This window comes from Lactuca sativa, chromosome 3 (assembly GCF_002870075.4).
Source record: "Lactuca sativa cultivar Salinas chromosome 3, Lsat_Salinas_v11, whole genome shotgun sequence".
Lineage (NCBI taxonomy): Eukaryota > Viridiplantae > Streptophyta > Magnoliopsida > Asterales > Asteraceae > Lactuca > Lactuca sativa.
The window spans coordinates 245,905,653-245,921,487 of record NC_056625.2 but is presented as its reverse complement, the minus strand read 5'-3'; the positions used below and the strand labels follow the sequence as shown (position 1 = coordinate 245,921,487).

Sequence of the window (15,835 nt, the reverse complement as noted above, 5' to 3'; positions counted from 1 at the left end):
TTGTAACTTGAGTGACATGTCTTAAAGAAGGTTTAAAACACTTGTCAAATGTAAGAGTAAAAGTTTTCTACTCTTGTACATTTGAAATTGGTAAGTTGTGATGTTTTGGATAAAACAAAGACCAACTTAGGCCAATTATGCGAAGTGTTTGTCTTGATTAGAATCCACACTATCTCTTGGATATTTGACAAGGGAGTCTTATATGTCAAGAGGACAGTAGGAGTCTTAAAGGTCTTGAAAGTCTCAAGAACTAATCAAGAATAAAACCTGAAGTTCTTCTCTAGCACACAACTTGAGGTTTATAACCTATCGTGTTGACATATTCTGTGCCCATTCCAGTTAAAGTTGGTTTTGCATATGAGTCCTTAGAGTTCTCAATTTGTTGCACAACAACTTGGAAGCAATGGCAGGCCCTTGAGCTGCCAGGTGGCAAGAAGTTAAGATTGAGTTCAATCCATCTGGTTTTAGATTTGTCATTATCTTTGTCTTGTGATTATGGTTTTGACAATTCACATGGATAAGAACACATACACCATTGAAAATCTAAGTGTCATAAGGTTTCTCTCCGATTCATGAAAATGATGGTGAGGAAGCACTTTCACTAAGTAGATTTTAGCTAGATAGCAATTGTGATATTTGCATTCTCAAAGTCGTTAGTGGAGCGCGTGTGGTTAACCGGCACACTAATATGGACTTGTGAGAAGTGGCAAAAAGGTCTAACCATTATGATTACGACATACCTCTTCATAACTGTTTAGACACACGAGTGTGCTATCTAAGGGAAGGTGTATGATTTTGATAAAGTCTTATCAAAACAATCTAGTATCAAAAATATGAACTTTGGTAAGAAAGTCAACTGATTTCTGAGTACATGTCAAAGCTAGTGGGAGCATAAGTGTTATGCTAATAATCATCATGTTAGTGGGAGCATGATAATTATGATAAGTATTGCAAGTTAGCAATGTTAATTATAGAAAAAAAATGTTTCAATTGGGAAAAAGTTGTTTTGCTATAATTAAGGGAGAGGAAATTATACTTCATCTCAAATCTATAAGCTTAGATCGTGAGGTTTTAATCATTTAGTCAAGGATATATATATGAATTTCATGTTGGAATGGCTCAACATAAGGAAATTCTGTATATGGGACCATTATTTGCGTTCTAAAATTCGATTATGATTACGGCATCCTTTTTCATAATCTGAATTATGAGAACTTGGCAAATAGAAATGGAAATATTATAGCAAAAGACTGGTTTAGTCTTTATGTGAGACATCATGAATCGTGTCCCATATGCTTCGGATATAGGATCGATTACATGTGCTATAATCATCCGTTCTAAAATTTTCCAAATGCCTGGGGCATTAAGAAGGGAAAAGGTTTAGAACTGGATATGACTAAAAGGATTAAACAATTGTCGAGAACAATCTAAGGTTTACCAAAGATTGGTTACTCAAGGACAATTGGAAGTATAGTGATAATTCTGGAAGGACCATATTGACATAATCTGTAAGGAGGCAACTCTTGTTCAGAAGTGATAGTCAAAATGGAATCTGGAAATGTTTCAAAGTTAGAATTTTGAATATGTGTAAGATTAAGGAAACTTAATGCAAGAAGAATGTTTCCAAGGAGCTGATCTCCTTTGGAATACTCTATAATGATTGTTGTCAAGTCTTTCTGATTTTGTACATAATCATTACAAGAAGATCAATGCATATAAGTTTAGAATCTAACAGATTTCAGTAAATGGCATGAATTTGGAATTCTTGCATTTGCAGTAAGGATTTGGGAGTGTGAAAAGAGAATCACTGAAGTTATGTTCAATTGATCTAGTTCACAAAGTAAAGATCATAGACAAACATAGTATGCATACTTGGTGTGTGGCATGACTAGTGTTTAGAAAAACATAGTGTACATGCTTGGAGCATGAGACAACTATTGTTTTAAATTCAAGAATAAAGTTAATAGCTGAAACCACATACAATGAATAATGTGTAATCATATGGTGATAAATAAAAGGTGTTTTATTTATATTCATAAGTTCTGAGACCATATTGGATTCGATTATTATTGTGTTTCATTTTGCATGTTTTGACTTCCCGAATAAACTAGGTTATTCTTTCGGAATAACTAAGTTATTCAAACCATCCACAGTCGGTCATATGTTGGAAGTAGATATGAATTAAGACTGTCATGGGTTGGCTTGTAGAGGTCTAAGTTATTGGACAAAGGGCTACAACACTCATGAGTGCTCATAAGTTCTGAGTATTGGATTCAACCTGCGCTCATTGGAATCACTTCATGGATTTTATCACGAGTGATCATGAGACGATAATATCTTATATTCTTCAAACCTAGAGATATGAGTTGTTACTATGAGTTGATAGTACATTGATTGCATGAAAATGCATTTGGTAACTCGGTGCTATAAAACGTGCTTTTGTGTATGATTCAACAAGTAGTAGAACAAGCCATATGAGTCGAAGTTTATCCGTTCCTTTTACCTTCGGGATAAAAGCGATATCTGTGGGCCCCTCGATGATTTGATGATGACAAATGGAAGTGCTCGGCCGGGCCAGGACTGATTTGATTTGTTCAATTAGTCAGTCGTCATAAATCGCAAATCGGGAAACAACAAATGGACAGAGAGAATGATTATAATCCATGTCTCAGTCCATATGATATTTAGAATGGAGGAATATATGATCCCTTATCTAATGGACAAGTCATTGACAAAGGTCAGAGTTCATCTACAAGGTCAGAGTTCGACAGAAGCTTTTGAGAGCTACGATTGTCGGTTGGTTCCTGAAGTCATACGCAATAATAGTTTTAGACTTATCCAAGTGGGAGACTGTTGGATTAATGTCTAAGTCCATAACTATAATTGGTAAGACTTGACCCGACCCGGCATGGTCCATTTGGGTTGCATACCATCATGCACTTGGATAGACTATAATGAGAGAAATAAGACACTTATGGTTATTAATATATTATAAGTTCTAGTATATTAATAATAAGAGTAATAAGATTATTTAATTAGTATTGATCAAGAATTAATCTAGGATTAATTAAGTGATCAAAAGAAGACTAATTAAATATATGGGTTGATTGTGTAAATCATCCATACTTGTATAGTGGGCTAATGCTCCATGGATAATCAAGTTGGGCTAAAACCCATAGGATGGTCCATGGATGCTTCATGGTGTATTTGTACCCATGGATCATGGAAATGAAAGGCCATGTCAATTAGGGTTTACATGGTGTAACCCTAACTATATAAGCATCTTATTCTTGACCAAATTGGCGACTAGTGTGTGAAGTAAAAGGGCTAGCCGATTTCATGAGTTGTAGAATTCTCTCAAGTCATTCTAAGTGTTTTGATGATTGTGATTCCATTTGAGGTGTCACACTTGGGGCACTAGGCACTCAAGCTTCATGAAGACTTTCTACACCAAAGAGGTATGTATTCTATCTTGCTATAGTCATTGTTTTTGTATGCTAGATTAGGATTATACCTTGGATGTTCTTATTTGCATGTATAATAGAGAAAACATAGATCCAAGGTATTTAGGGTTGCATGTACACTTAGGAGTGTTAGAATGCTCAAAACCCAACAACTTCCACGCCACCGAACTCGTCATCAGCAACCGAACCCTGCACAATTAGAGCATTCATGGAAGAGTTAGCGGTAGATTTCTTCTTCCTTATCTCATCAAGCTTTTTCTGCAGCAAAGCTTCCTCATCCTTTTCAGCCATCTTTTTGAGGACACAATCCTTTGCATAGTGGTTTTTCCCTCCACAGTAGTAACAGCTTACTCCAGAATCACCGTCTGCCTTCGGTTCCTTCTTAGACTCATCAACCTTCGGTTCATCTTTAACCTTTTCTGAACTATAACTCCCCTGCCAGTTTCGGTTTTTGTTGCTGGGGAATCTCTTCTTAATGAACCTCTTGGGGTTAGACACCATCATAGCATAATCCTCAGACGTGAGGTCATACTCCTCCAAGTTGAGGTCTTCATCCTCCATCACAGCTTTACTTTTTGACAGGAGGGCCAGCGAACCTTGGCTTGAGACAACATTCTTCTCCTGCAACACAATCTTCTCCTGAGACTTGAGAATGCCCACCAGTTTCGCCAAGGAATATGATTTAAATTGCTCATGGGCTTTAACTGTAGACACCACTGCTCTCCACTCTGATCTTAGACCATTTAAAAACGTAACCTTCTGCTCAATAAGCTTCCTTTCGATGTCATGTTTGATCATCTTGCTGAGAAGATGATTGAAGCGATCGAACGTTTGGGTCACAGTTTCTTCGGCTCCTTGCCTGAATTCTCCAAACTCAGACAAGAGTAAGGTTTGGATAGAGTGTTCAAGATCCTCGTCTGTAGAGTACAATTCACGTAGCCTATCCCAAACTTCCTTTGCCGTCGTGCATGAACTTACCAACCTGAAAGTGTCGGATTGAAGGGCGAATCTGATCAATCTTAAGGCATTGATATTGCACTGGAATTTATCTTTTTCATCTTGCGCAATATATTTAACATCCTTCAGTAGATCATTATACTCCTTTTGAGTTTTAATAATCCTTGAAGTTGCAGAGTGAAAAAACGGTCCATTAATAATTGCTTCCCAGATGAGGTATCCATTATCCTCGGATCCTATAACATAGTCTTCAAAGTGATGCGCCCAGACTTCATAATCTTGGGTGTATAGGATAGGAATCTTCGTGGTTGATCCAATGCTGTTGGAAATATTGATAGGATTCGATTGCGACTCGTCCATTATGATCGAATAACCTGTTCAAAGATCAGAATTGTAATAAATCAGATTAGGGCAAAACAATAAATATCAAGATACGTCAATAATGAGATGACGGCTCAATAAATATCAGTAATTGCGGAAAACCCTAATTGAAACCTTTTTCACAGAAAAGAAGTGTATCGATTACACAGCCTCCTGCTCTGATACCAATTGATAAGATTAAAAATTAATCTTGAAGATCGATTAGATCTTAAACAGGTAAATAAAGATTAAACAGCAAGAACACGAAAACAATAAACAACTCAAGAATGAATCAAATGTGTCGAATGATTATAAAACAACCCTCAGAAGAGCTCGACAAAGAACATCAACTGTAGAGGGTTAGAAGGTTTACAGGAACGATAAAGAAAATCAAAGCTATCGTAATCTTCTCTATTGTATTCTTGATCGTTTATTTAATATGCATGCAAGCATATTCTTATATAGTAAACCTAACAGGCTCACGGTTGGACAGGCCCAAGCCGGAGTACAAAACTATTGAACAATTAACCGAGCCCAATGACGCAATATTAAACAAATCTGCAACCCAACAGAGACACTACCTGTATGGTACGAAAAGCACTATCTTTACAGACCACAAAAGCTTACAACACATATTCGACCAGAAGGAGCTACGACGGTGGGTCGAGCTACTCAATGACTACGAATGCAAAATTTGTTATCATCTGGGTAAAGAAAACGTAGTAGCAGATGCCCTAAGTCGGAAAGAATATTCTGGTCGAAGAGTCAAATCATTGACCATGACTATCCATTCGCACCTGTCCACGCAAATAAAAGAGGCTCAACTCGAAGCCTTGAAACCTGAAAACATGACAGGTGAATCCCTGCGGGGGATGGATAAGAACTTGGAAGTCAAGGGTGGCGGAGCCTTATATCTCATGGACCGGATCTGGACACTGAAACACGGTGGTTTCAGAGACTTGGTCATGACCGAAGCGCACAACACTTGTTATTCCGTCTACCCATGTTTAGATAAGATGTATATGGATCTTAAAAAGTTATACTGGTGGCCTAACATGAAAGCAGAAATTGCTACCTTCGTGAGTAAATGCCTTACTTGCACCAAGGTCAAGGTCGAATACCAGAAACCCTCAGGTTTACAACAGCAACCGGAGATACCGGAATGGAAGTGGGAGCAGATCACGGTGGACTTCATAATAAAGTTGCCCAAGACAACAGGTGGTCTCGATACCATTTGGGTGATTGTTGACAGGTTGAAAAAGTCCGCACACTTCCTGCCCATCAAAGAGACTGACAAGATGGAAAAGCTCACAAGAACATACATTAGGGAGATCATACGACTGCATGGTGTTCCTATATCCATTATCTCTGATAGAGATAGTAGATTAACTTCAAGGTTCTGGCAGTCGCTACAAAGTTCCTTAGGAATGAGGCTGGACATGAGTACAAGCTACCATCCACAAACCGACGGACAAAGTGAGAGAACTATCCAAACCTTGGAGGATATGTTGCGAGCCTATGTGATCGACTTTAGGAAGGCATGGGATACTCATTTACCCCTTGTCGAGTTTTCCTACAACAATAGTTATCACACGAGCATAAAGGCTGCTCCATTCAAGGCCCTCTAAGGCCAGAAGTGCGGATCCCATCTGTGCTGGGCTGAGGTGGGTGACACCCAGTTAGCTAAAGGATGAGTACCTGAAATCACTCTCACAGGTCCGAAAATCATTTAGGAAACAACAAAGAATATCGTTAAGATTCGTAAACGATTGAAAGCCTCTAGAGACCGACATAAAAGCTACGATGACAAGAGAAGGAAACCTTTGGAATTCCAGGTGGGAGACCGCATTATTTTGAAAGTCTCACCCTGGAAGGGCTTGATACGCTTCGGAAAGCGTGAGAAGCTCAATCCAAGATATATTGGGCCTTTCGAGATTCTCGCTAGAATCGGCCTGGTAGCTTACAAAATTCAACCTACCCCGCGAACTTAGTAACGTACATTCTACTTTCCACGTCTCGAATTTGAAAAAGTGTCTATCCGACGAGACTCTTGTGATCTCACTCGACGAGATCGAGATCAACGAGAGCCTCAACTTCATGGAATAACCTGTAGAGATCATGGATCGAGAGGTCAAGCAAACAAAGCAAAGCCGTATCCCGATAGTGAAGGTTCGCTGGAATGCCAAGCGAGGAACTGAATTCACTTGGGAGCATGAGGATCAAATGAAACTGAAATATCCTCAAATTTTCTCTTAGTTATTTATAACTACTTAATTTCTTAAACTCTAATTTCGGGACGAAATTCTCTCTAACGGGGGGATGATGTGACAACCCGAAATTTCTATCTTGTACACTTATTCAAATCTATCAAAGTTATACATTCAGTCATTTATTCAATTACAGAAATCACTAGTAAACTATAATAGGTATAGTTTAGGAGAATACTATCATATACAAATACTCTAACAGAGAATACTAGACAGAGAATACTATACAAATGATACTATACAAAGAATACTATACATAGAATACTATTACTATAACAATTATACTATAACAAGGTTCAGAAATAACATAATGTGAGATACTACTTCATGACACAACGATCATTTCGTTTTGTCACGTTTTGTAACCAGAATCTACTGGAGGGAGAGCGTGAGTTTGCGTATGGATCTATAATGGATTGACTATCCTACACCTTGCTGTTTGCTATAGTGGGACTTGCAAGTCTACGGGTGCCAAATGTCATTTCTTCCGACGTCTTTCATTGTCGTGTTATAGTCGGTTTAGTATGGTAACAATCTTATCAAATTTTTCCTAAATTAAACAATTGGTTTTAAGGTAGTTATTACTTTAGTAGTTAATACAAATAATACTGCAGTACACATACATTTTTCCATTATATTCAAATTATGATCTTCTCACATAAAGGGTAATATAAAACTATATTTTGGTAATGATAGTCATATTTGGGAAAAGCATCCACTTTTACAAAGAAACAAATATACAAAACAGTCGGGTCTTGGTAGAAGACTACTTTTTTAACTAGTAGAAAATATAGGATTTTCTAGGAGTTTTCAAACATATACAAACATTTACAAACATTTTCAGTAAACTTATACAAACATTGACACTAAACACTTATAAACTCACCAGCTTAAATGCTGATCTACGCTTTCAAAATAACTTGTATTCTCAGGTCATCAGTAGACGGGTACCGATGCCAGACTTTGTGAAGACATAGCATTCAAGACTCGTCTCTTATTTTGATCATTCATATTTTGGTGTCTTATAACTATACATAACACACTTGTATTAAATTATATTATTAATACAATGAATGATGTTGTTGCTTGTTTACTATTATGCTTTGTTGTGATACTGTACATGACGTCCTCCGACCCGGAACGTTTCCGCCATTAAGGTTTTGGGGTGTGACAAGGGAGATCGAGCTGGAGACTCATGCTAGGGAGGAGAGGGAGGCCTAGGGTAGGGATAGGAGACCAGTGCAGTCGCAGCCGACGACTAAGTGGGCTAAGCCCACTGATCAGAGGTCTGGAGGCCAGAAGGGACGCATTTGTTGGAAGTGCGACAAGTCACATGAGGGGCCATATCAGTTCGGGTCGGCTTGTTATCTATGTGGCAAGGAGGGGAATTTGGCTAGGGAATGCCCCAAGGGATTCTGAGTTTGTTTTAGCTGCAATCAGATGGGCCATGTGAAGGGAGATTACCCACAACTTGCATCCAAGGCGGTTCAGACGCCCCCCCACAACAACACTACGTATCACTGATGGCCGGCAGGGGAAGGCCGAGGCACTAAGGGCTCTAGGCAGAGCAACTTAGTTGACATTTGAGGAGGCCCGCGCAACTCCAGATGTCGTGGCTGGTATGTACTTCTTATATTCCGTTAATTTAATTATGTTGCTTATATTTTCAATCGTGTAGGTACATTTCTTGTGAATTCTGTTCCTACGCTTGTACTTTTTGACTCCAATACGAGTCGGTTTTTGTGTCGTTATCCTTTAGTAGTAATTTTAGCATTCCGTGGGAGGCCTTCAGTAGGCCTTTGAGGGCCTCGATCCCGGAAGAGCGCCCTGTCTCAGCTTGAAATATCTACCGGGGTTGTTCACTGGATATTTTTGGTGTAGGATATCATATTGACCTCATTCTTATCCCAATGGGGGATGTTAGTGTTATCGTTGGTATGGATTTGTTGAGCAGGTTTGGGGCTCTTATCGATTGCGAGCGCTAGATGGTGACAGTCCGAGATCCTAGTGGGGCAATGCTGACCATCTATGGTAAGGGTTCTAGATCGAGGCACTACAAGAAAATGACCCTTTTACGACGCGCAAACCACGACACTCATTGATTTATGTTACGCAAAAGAGAGTGATATTAACAAAGTGTCGTCTCTTCAAAAAATTTAAGGATTTAGGTCACGCATTGTTGCGTGCCCTTAAATTAGTGTCTCATCTAAAAAAAATAAAAACACGGAGGGCACTTCAACTAACATGTGCGTCCTTTGTGAATTTCGTTTTATGATTTTTACTCAAAACGCGCGTTCTTCAAAGGGGGAAATGAAATCCTCTTAAAATTCTAAAATATTTTAATACCCCGCTTCCCCCTTGATTCTCTTCTTCCTTTCTCTCTACAAACCCTAATCACCATACGATCTCTGCTATACACCTCGAAAACTCATATAATCGTTCTATAATTTTTTTCTTAAAAACTCGTGTTCCCTCTCTTTCATTTTCACTTCCATCCCTCGAATTTTCCTCCTGGTTCTGCCCTCTTTCCTCGTCCTCAACTCATCCATTCTTCTTCCAATGAATTTATTTGCCACACCAGCAGCTCCCGCCGATACACCATCATCGGCTCCAGATAACCCTACCGCCGACATGGATTCCTGTATGAAGAAATCAATCAACCTTCGTTTTCATCGATCCATACAAGTAGGACAAAGCTCGAAAATGGTAGTAGTTCAAAGAGTCAATTTGGTTTCATAGGGTTTATGGTATCAACTCAGGGTTTGGGTTCATGTCCGCTTTCTAAGGAGCCCCAAAACCTGATCCTTACATGATCAAGATCATCTACCACGCCATTAGGGAGCCAAATCGTAGAACCAAGAAGATATAGATGATGATTGCACTCGAATTATTCTCTATTTCATTGACCATCAAGCTTTGGTTCCAGAATAGAAGGTAATTATGATTTGATTTTTCTTTTTCTTTTTGCTTCTCAACAGCTTAAGACACACACAAACAAGAGAAAAAAAATTATTTTTTCCTTACTTACATCTTCCTTATTGATCTAGATTTTGTTATCTACTTTTTGGTGGGATTTCTATCAGTTTCAATTTTAATTTAAGATGAACTGATCAAGTGCACGTGAGGTGTTTGATGAAATGCTCGAGTGAGTGTAGACAATAATTTCTTTCATCTTTTGGCTGTGTAAAGATGGAGGTGGTCAGATGGGTAAGGATGGAACCAGTAATGTTTCATATACCCTAAATTGTAGACTTTTGTTTGGTGAATCACCATCATATAGTATGGTTGGATGAGGACTCAAGTGGCCTATCATGGAACCAACTATTGATATCCCTGATGCTCATGGCTCTGTGAAGAATTTGGATTCTGAGTTCTAGTTCTTTGTTTATTGGTTAATCATGTTGATGTCATACTTTATACACAAATTTTACATATTTAACTTTGTTTCCTTCACTTTTCCCTCTTCTAGACTCTCATCAGTGTTCTAGTCTAATGTTGATGGATGTGAAATGATAAGGTAAAGAGGGGTTTCTTGATGAAATTATAAAAATGATCACTATATCTTCACTGGTAAACTTATCTATTTTTTCCTTTTTAAATAAAATAACCCTACCCTTTGCTGACAGTTTGTAATTTATGTAGGTAGATTCACTTTTTTATGATCATACGGATTTTCTTGATGAATTACCAAATTTTTTTATCATATTCTGCTGCTGTTGCATCTGCACATCAAGCTTCATTAGGGCAACATGCATATGATCGGAGCTGAGGTGGGGTCCAACGCAAACTGGCACAGGTGGATAAGGTAATAAATTTTCAACATTTTCATATATATTTTTCTTGATTTTAAAAGGGGTTGATTCTGTTATTATTGATAGCAACGAGGGATAGGGTCAATGGTCCACATGTTGAAAGGGACATGATTGTTGATTGTCCTGATATGGATGATAAACCAATTATGAAACTTCACAAGGATTAGAGGCAGAAGGAGAATAGGGAGAGGAGAAATAGTGATCATCCTGATCTTAAAAACAGGGATAGGGATATCCAACAAAAAATTGCATGTAAAGTGGAAGATTTTGGAGTACATTCAGATTCAGCTCCATATGGTGATAAAGATGCCCTCAAAAGTGAGTAGTAGATGCTTTTTTTCATATTGATTTAGTTTTTTTTTCTTTTTCATAGTTTTTCGAGAGTTTGGTATTTGTTAATTATAGGTATGTATAGGCAAGAATTTACTTTTTGTGAGAATGTGAAGAGTAGATTACGCAATCACAAAACAAAAAACAAGAATAAGAGGAACATCATGAGTTTATCTATTAAGCTGTTTTTTTCTGCATTAAGTCATAAAGAAACACCTGCATATAGCTTACCAAATTATCTCTGTCATATCAAAAGGAAACCAAAAATGAAAAGCAGGATTTTAAGCTACATTTGGACAAGCAGAAAATCAAAACTTATTTATACACCCAACACAAGAGAGGGAGAGACAGACAGCTAGTTACCTCCAAGCCAGCATAAACTGCAACAAAAAGTGCATATCCAGCAGGGCCATATCCTGTGAGAAAGATTATCAAGCATTCTTGAAATGCCTTCATATATACGGTACATAAATAATTATTGGGAAGAAATTATAGATCTTGGTATGTTTTTGTAACGCATGGTATATATTTTATACCAAATTGTGTTTTTTTTGGCATTGCTTTAAAAAATACAATGCTCCAAAAGAAGCCTTTTTTGTTTTGTTCTTTGAATCAAACAGTGTATGCTGTTAAATTTGATGTCTTTAAATTTTATTTTTCAGGTTGCTGATTTATTTGGGAAGCATGCAGATCTTATGGAAGGATCCAATGCATTTTTGGAACGTTGTGAAAACATAGGTGGCTTCAGATTATATAATTTTTGTTTTACTCTTTGAGAACTTCTTTTGTATTGTTACTAATTTATCTTGTTTGCAGATGAAAAAATGGAGGGTGTATGAATTAAGACATGTCATTTTCCACTATTGCCCTTATATTTTTTCCAAGCTATTTGACGTTTTCATGATAATAGGATTTTATTTCTTGTTTTATTTTTCTTAAATTTCAACAAATCCCCTGGACATCATTTCCTGTCCGTATACAAAAGTGCAAAAAAAAAAAAGATATAAGTCATACTATCTATTAAATTATAATGAAATCAAATTCCCTTTTAATTGCTATTGTTTTTTAATTTGTAATCAACCCTTCAAATTGTTTTTAATATGTATTAATTGCTATTACTTTTTTTTTTAATTTTTTGTATTCTTTTTTTTGGAGGCTATCATATTAATATGTAATCCATTGTTTTTGTATATTTTAATAAGTTAACATCTCTATTTAATATCTCTATTTATTATCATTTAAAAAAACATCTCTATTTAATATTTAGACTATATTAATAGAACAAAAAAAAATAAACAACACTATATACGGAAGAGGCAGTAACTCAACAGACCCAAAATCAAAATCAGTTGTAGGTGTCGAGATTACACATCAGCCGCCAGGTCAGCAACCAAAAACCGCCCCTCAACCAGACAGAAACACATTCCCTCAACATGGGTTTAGATTAATGGGTGGTTTTGGGTTATAATCATGACAAGTGTATTTTTTCAGCTTATGTTGGTTGCGATAGTTATAATTTTTTTAATGGATTCATGGAGGTACCTATGTTGGTAGCTAAGCTTCTTGTTATCTACAAGCATAGAGATTTACATTTCTACCCCAATTGGGTTTACACACTTCCTTCATGGATTTTAAGTATTCCATCATCAATCATAGAATCTGGTGTTTGGGTTGTGGTCACATACTATCTTGTTGGCTTTGATCCCTAATTTTCTAGGTATATTTTCAAGATTCCCGTTTCTTACTTTTGTTATGTTGACATCTTATTAAAATAACATCTTTTCTATGTGTAGATGTTTGAAGGAGTTTGGGGTGTATTTCTCTTTGCATCAAATATCAACTGAGGTTAGATAAACAGGAAACCCTTCAGGCTTCTCCCCTTTGGAGTTTAACCAGAATTAACAAATGATGAGATGAAAATTCTTAGAAGACTTGGAAGGCCTTTACCATGTCATTTTGCTTTAGGTTAGTCACTCTCACTCCAAATTGTAGTTCTACATGTTCTTATTTGAAAATATGTCTGTTTGGATTGTATCAGGTAGAAATAGGAAACATCAAGGATTGGATGTAGCTATTCTAAAGCTTTGGGAGAAATGTGAGATTGCAAAGATTGGTGTTAAGAAAGGAGTACATAATACTAACACTGAGCTAATGGCTAAAGAATTACAGGTTTATGTTAATTGGAATAGATACCAATACTAAAGCATCTTGAAATATGGCATTTTTCTTTCAAATTAATATTAACAATGGCATATTTATTTTCTCCAACATGAAAATATTTCAGTGGTTAACTGGGGGAACCTTAATTACACGCGATAAGGAGTATATTGTTCTTTATAGAGGTAAAGATTTCCTCCCATCTTCAGTTTCTTCAGCAATCGAACAGAGAAGAAACCATGGAGTTGATGAGTTCAAAGGAACAAAACTCCTAACTCATCATCAAATCCTCCACACTTTTTTAAAAATAAAAATTATACAAATTTGACAGTGTGTGTTGCTTGATACAGTACCCAATTCCTTCAACAAACACTTTTTTTAAGAACAAAGATCGGTTACTCCAGAGACTCAGATCAGATGTGTCGCCATGAACCTCGTGTTCTTCTGCACATACAAATTTGAGTGTAAAATTCCAGAGTCATCGTAGCAGGTATAAGACAATATTATATCTTTCCGACTTTATTTCTTTTTATGACGGTTCTTCCGCTAACCTAATAAGATTTATATTTTTCAGGGACTAAAGAAATCCTATGCTTCTTGTTGCATCTTCAGCAATAGATGCTACTGGTTAGGTAAATTCATTATTCTTTATAACAGCTTGAAGGATTGTTTTGTAAAATTCCTCAACTTTTTGTTGTATTTTATATTTATACTTGTATTATGCTTACTAGTTTGTTAATTTTGCAGTCCAGTTTAGGTTTAGATGGAAAGAAGATTGAATCTGAGGGTAATGTTCTTCTTGCTTCTATTAAAAACATGCAGTTATTTTCTCTTTTGGGCATGTTTTAAAGATAGCAATGTTTGACAAAAGTGGTGGAGTTCAAGCTCTAATTCAATACCCTGGTGAGAGTTAATTAATGTTTTTGATAACAAGTGTTGAGAAGCTTATTACATATAATATAATTTTGTAAATTGTTAAAAAAAATTATAAATTACAAATGTTCAGACAGCTATTGTAGCCAAGGAAGCATTGGAAGGACACTGTATATATGATGGAGGGTTTTGCAGCTGAAGAAAGCCTTTAATAAAAATTATATAAATTTACTGGAAGCCTGTATCAAGTCTAACTACCCATGTGTCCCATTGGAGGAAGCTCAAGGTTCTTTACTTCTCTTACACTGCAATAATCCATCTTCACACTTATTTTGTAGTTATGTTTTTTTTGTAGGCAATATAGATATTGTGAGTAAGTTCATAGATTTAGAGTCATTGAGTGGTGTTATTAAGGAAGAGTGGAGACAAGTAAGGCACACATTTAAAAAAATCAGTACAAATCTTGTTTACAGTGAGGCACACATTAGCTAGGTTATTAAAACTATTAGTTTGTAAATTTCTGTTACAACTTCTATTGATTTGTTTTATTTTTCTATATATGGAACGAATATTTGTATGACATTAAATTTTATGTAATGGATTGTATTTTTTTGTATATGATATTTTATTTTCTATTATGAGACATTAAATACAAATTTAATTTGAAAATTAGTAAACCTATAAATAATATTAATTTTAAACATTTAAAATTATGATACACAAAAATGTGTGTCATCTTCATTTATGACATGACCTTTCTTGACAAGGGCTTTCTTGATACGTATTGCGTGTCATTAACACGCATGTCATAAGGTTACGACACGCGAATGCGTGTCGTCTTCCTTTATGACAGGGCCTTCCTTGATACGCATTGCGTGTCGTAAACGTGCGTCGTCATTGAGCGTCGTAAATGCGCGTCGTCTCTCTTTATGACAGGGCCTTTCTTGACACACATTTGCGTGTCGTTTGAGCCTTTTACGAAGCGCAATGAGCGTCTTAAAAGGCTGTTTTTCTAGTAGTGAGGTCAGCCTTCTGTTCTGCCGCCAGGGCAAGGCGGAGTTTGCAGCATTGGTGTACGGGTTTCCTAGAATATGTGATGGACACACGGGTTAAGGAGAAGGGGCCAACTTCTGTATTTGAGGTTCCGATAGTATGTGATTTCCCTGATGTTTTTCCTGAGGAGTTACCAGGTCTGCCTCCTAGGAGGCAGGTGGAATTCCAGATTGATCTGATTTTGGGTGCGTAGCCGATCGCCAAGGCACCATACCCTCTTGTACCTACCAAGATGCAAGAATTATCCTCTCAGTTGCAGGAGCTATTGGGAAAGGGGTTTATTAGACCAAGTAGTTCTCCATAGGGAGCTTTGATCCTTTTTCTCAGGAAGAAGGATAGATCATACCATATGTGCATTGATTATAGAGAGCTGAACAGCTTGACAGTGAAGAACCATTATCCGTTGTCAAGGATCGATGACCTTTTTAACCAGCTGTAGGGAGTGTCTTGGTTTTCCAGTATTGATTTGAGATCCGAGTATCATCAGATGAGGGTTCGAGAGGAAGATATTCAGAAGACAACCTTTTGAACTCGCTATGGACACTATGAGTTTGTGGTGATG

General features: G+C 36.9%; 1 long non-coding RNA gene across 6 annotated transcripts; it reads left to right on the top strand.

Moving 5' to 3' along the window:
• The first annotated feature begins 9,346 nt into the window (after positions 1–9,346).
• Positions 9,347–15,229, top strand: LOC111889156 (uncharacterized). Of its 6 annotated transcripts, none has more exons than XR_008231088.1 (13): positions 9,349–9,982; positions 10,096–10,853; positions 10,927–11,178; positions 11,447–11,653; positions 11,853–11,928; positions 12,007–12,907; positions 12,984–13,155; positions 13,229–13,359; positions 13,475–13,532; positions 13,698–13,837; positions 13,922–13,979; positions 14,095–14,250; positions 14,354–15,223. It is a non-coding gene; the product is annotated as an uncharacterized LOC111889156 (long non-coding RNA). The 6 variants fall into 6 exon arrangements; XR_006189564.2 differs by having other exon boundaries at positions 9,350–9,982; positions 11,853–12,907; positions 14,354–14,506; positions 14,576–15,225; XR_008231087.1 differs by having other exon boundaries at positions 9,350–9,982; positions 10,096–10,618; positions 10,691–10,853; positions 11,853–12,907; positions 14,354–15,222.
• The last annotated feature ends 606 nt before the right edge of the window (positions 15,230–15,835 follow it).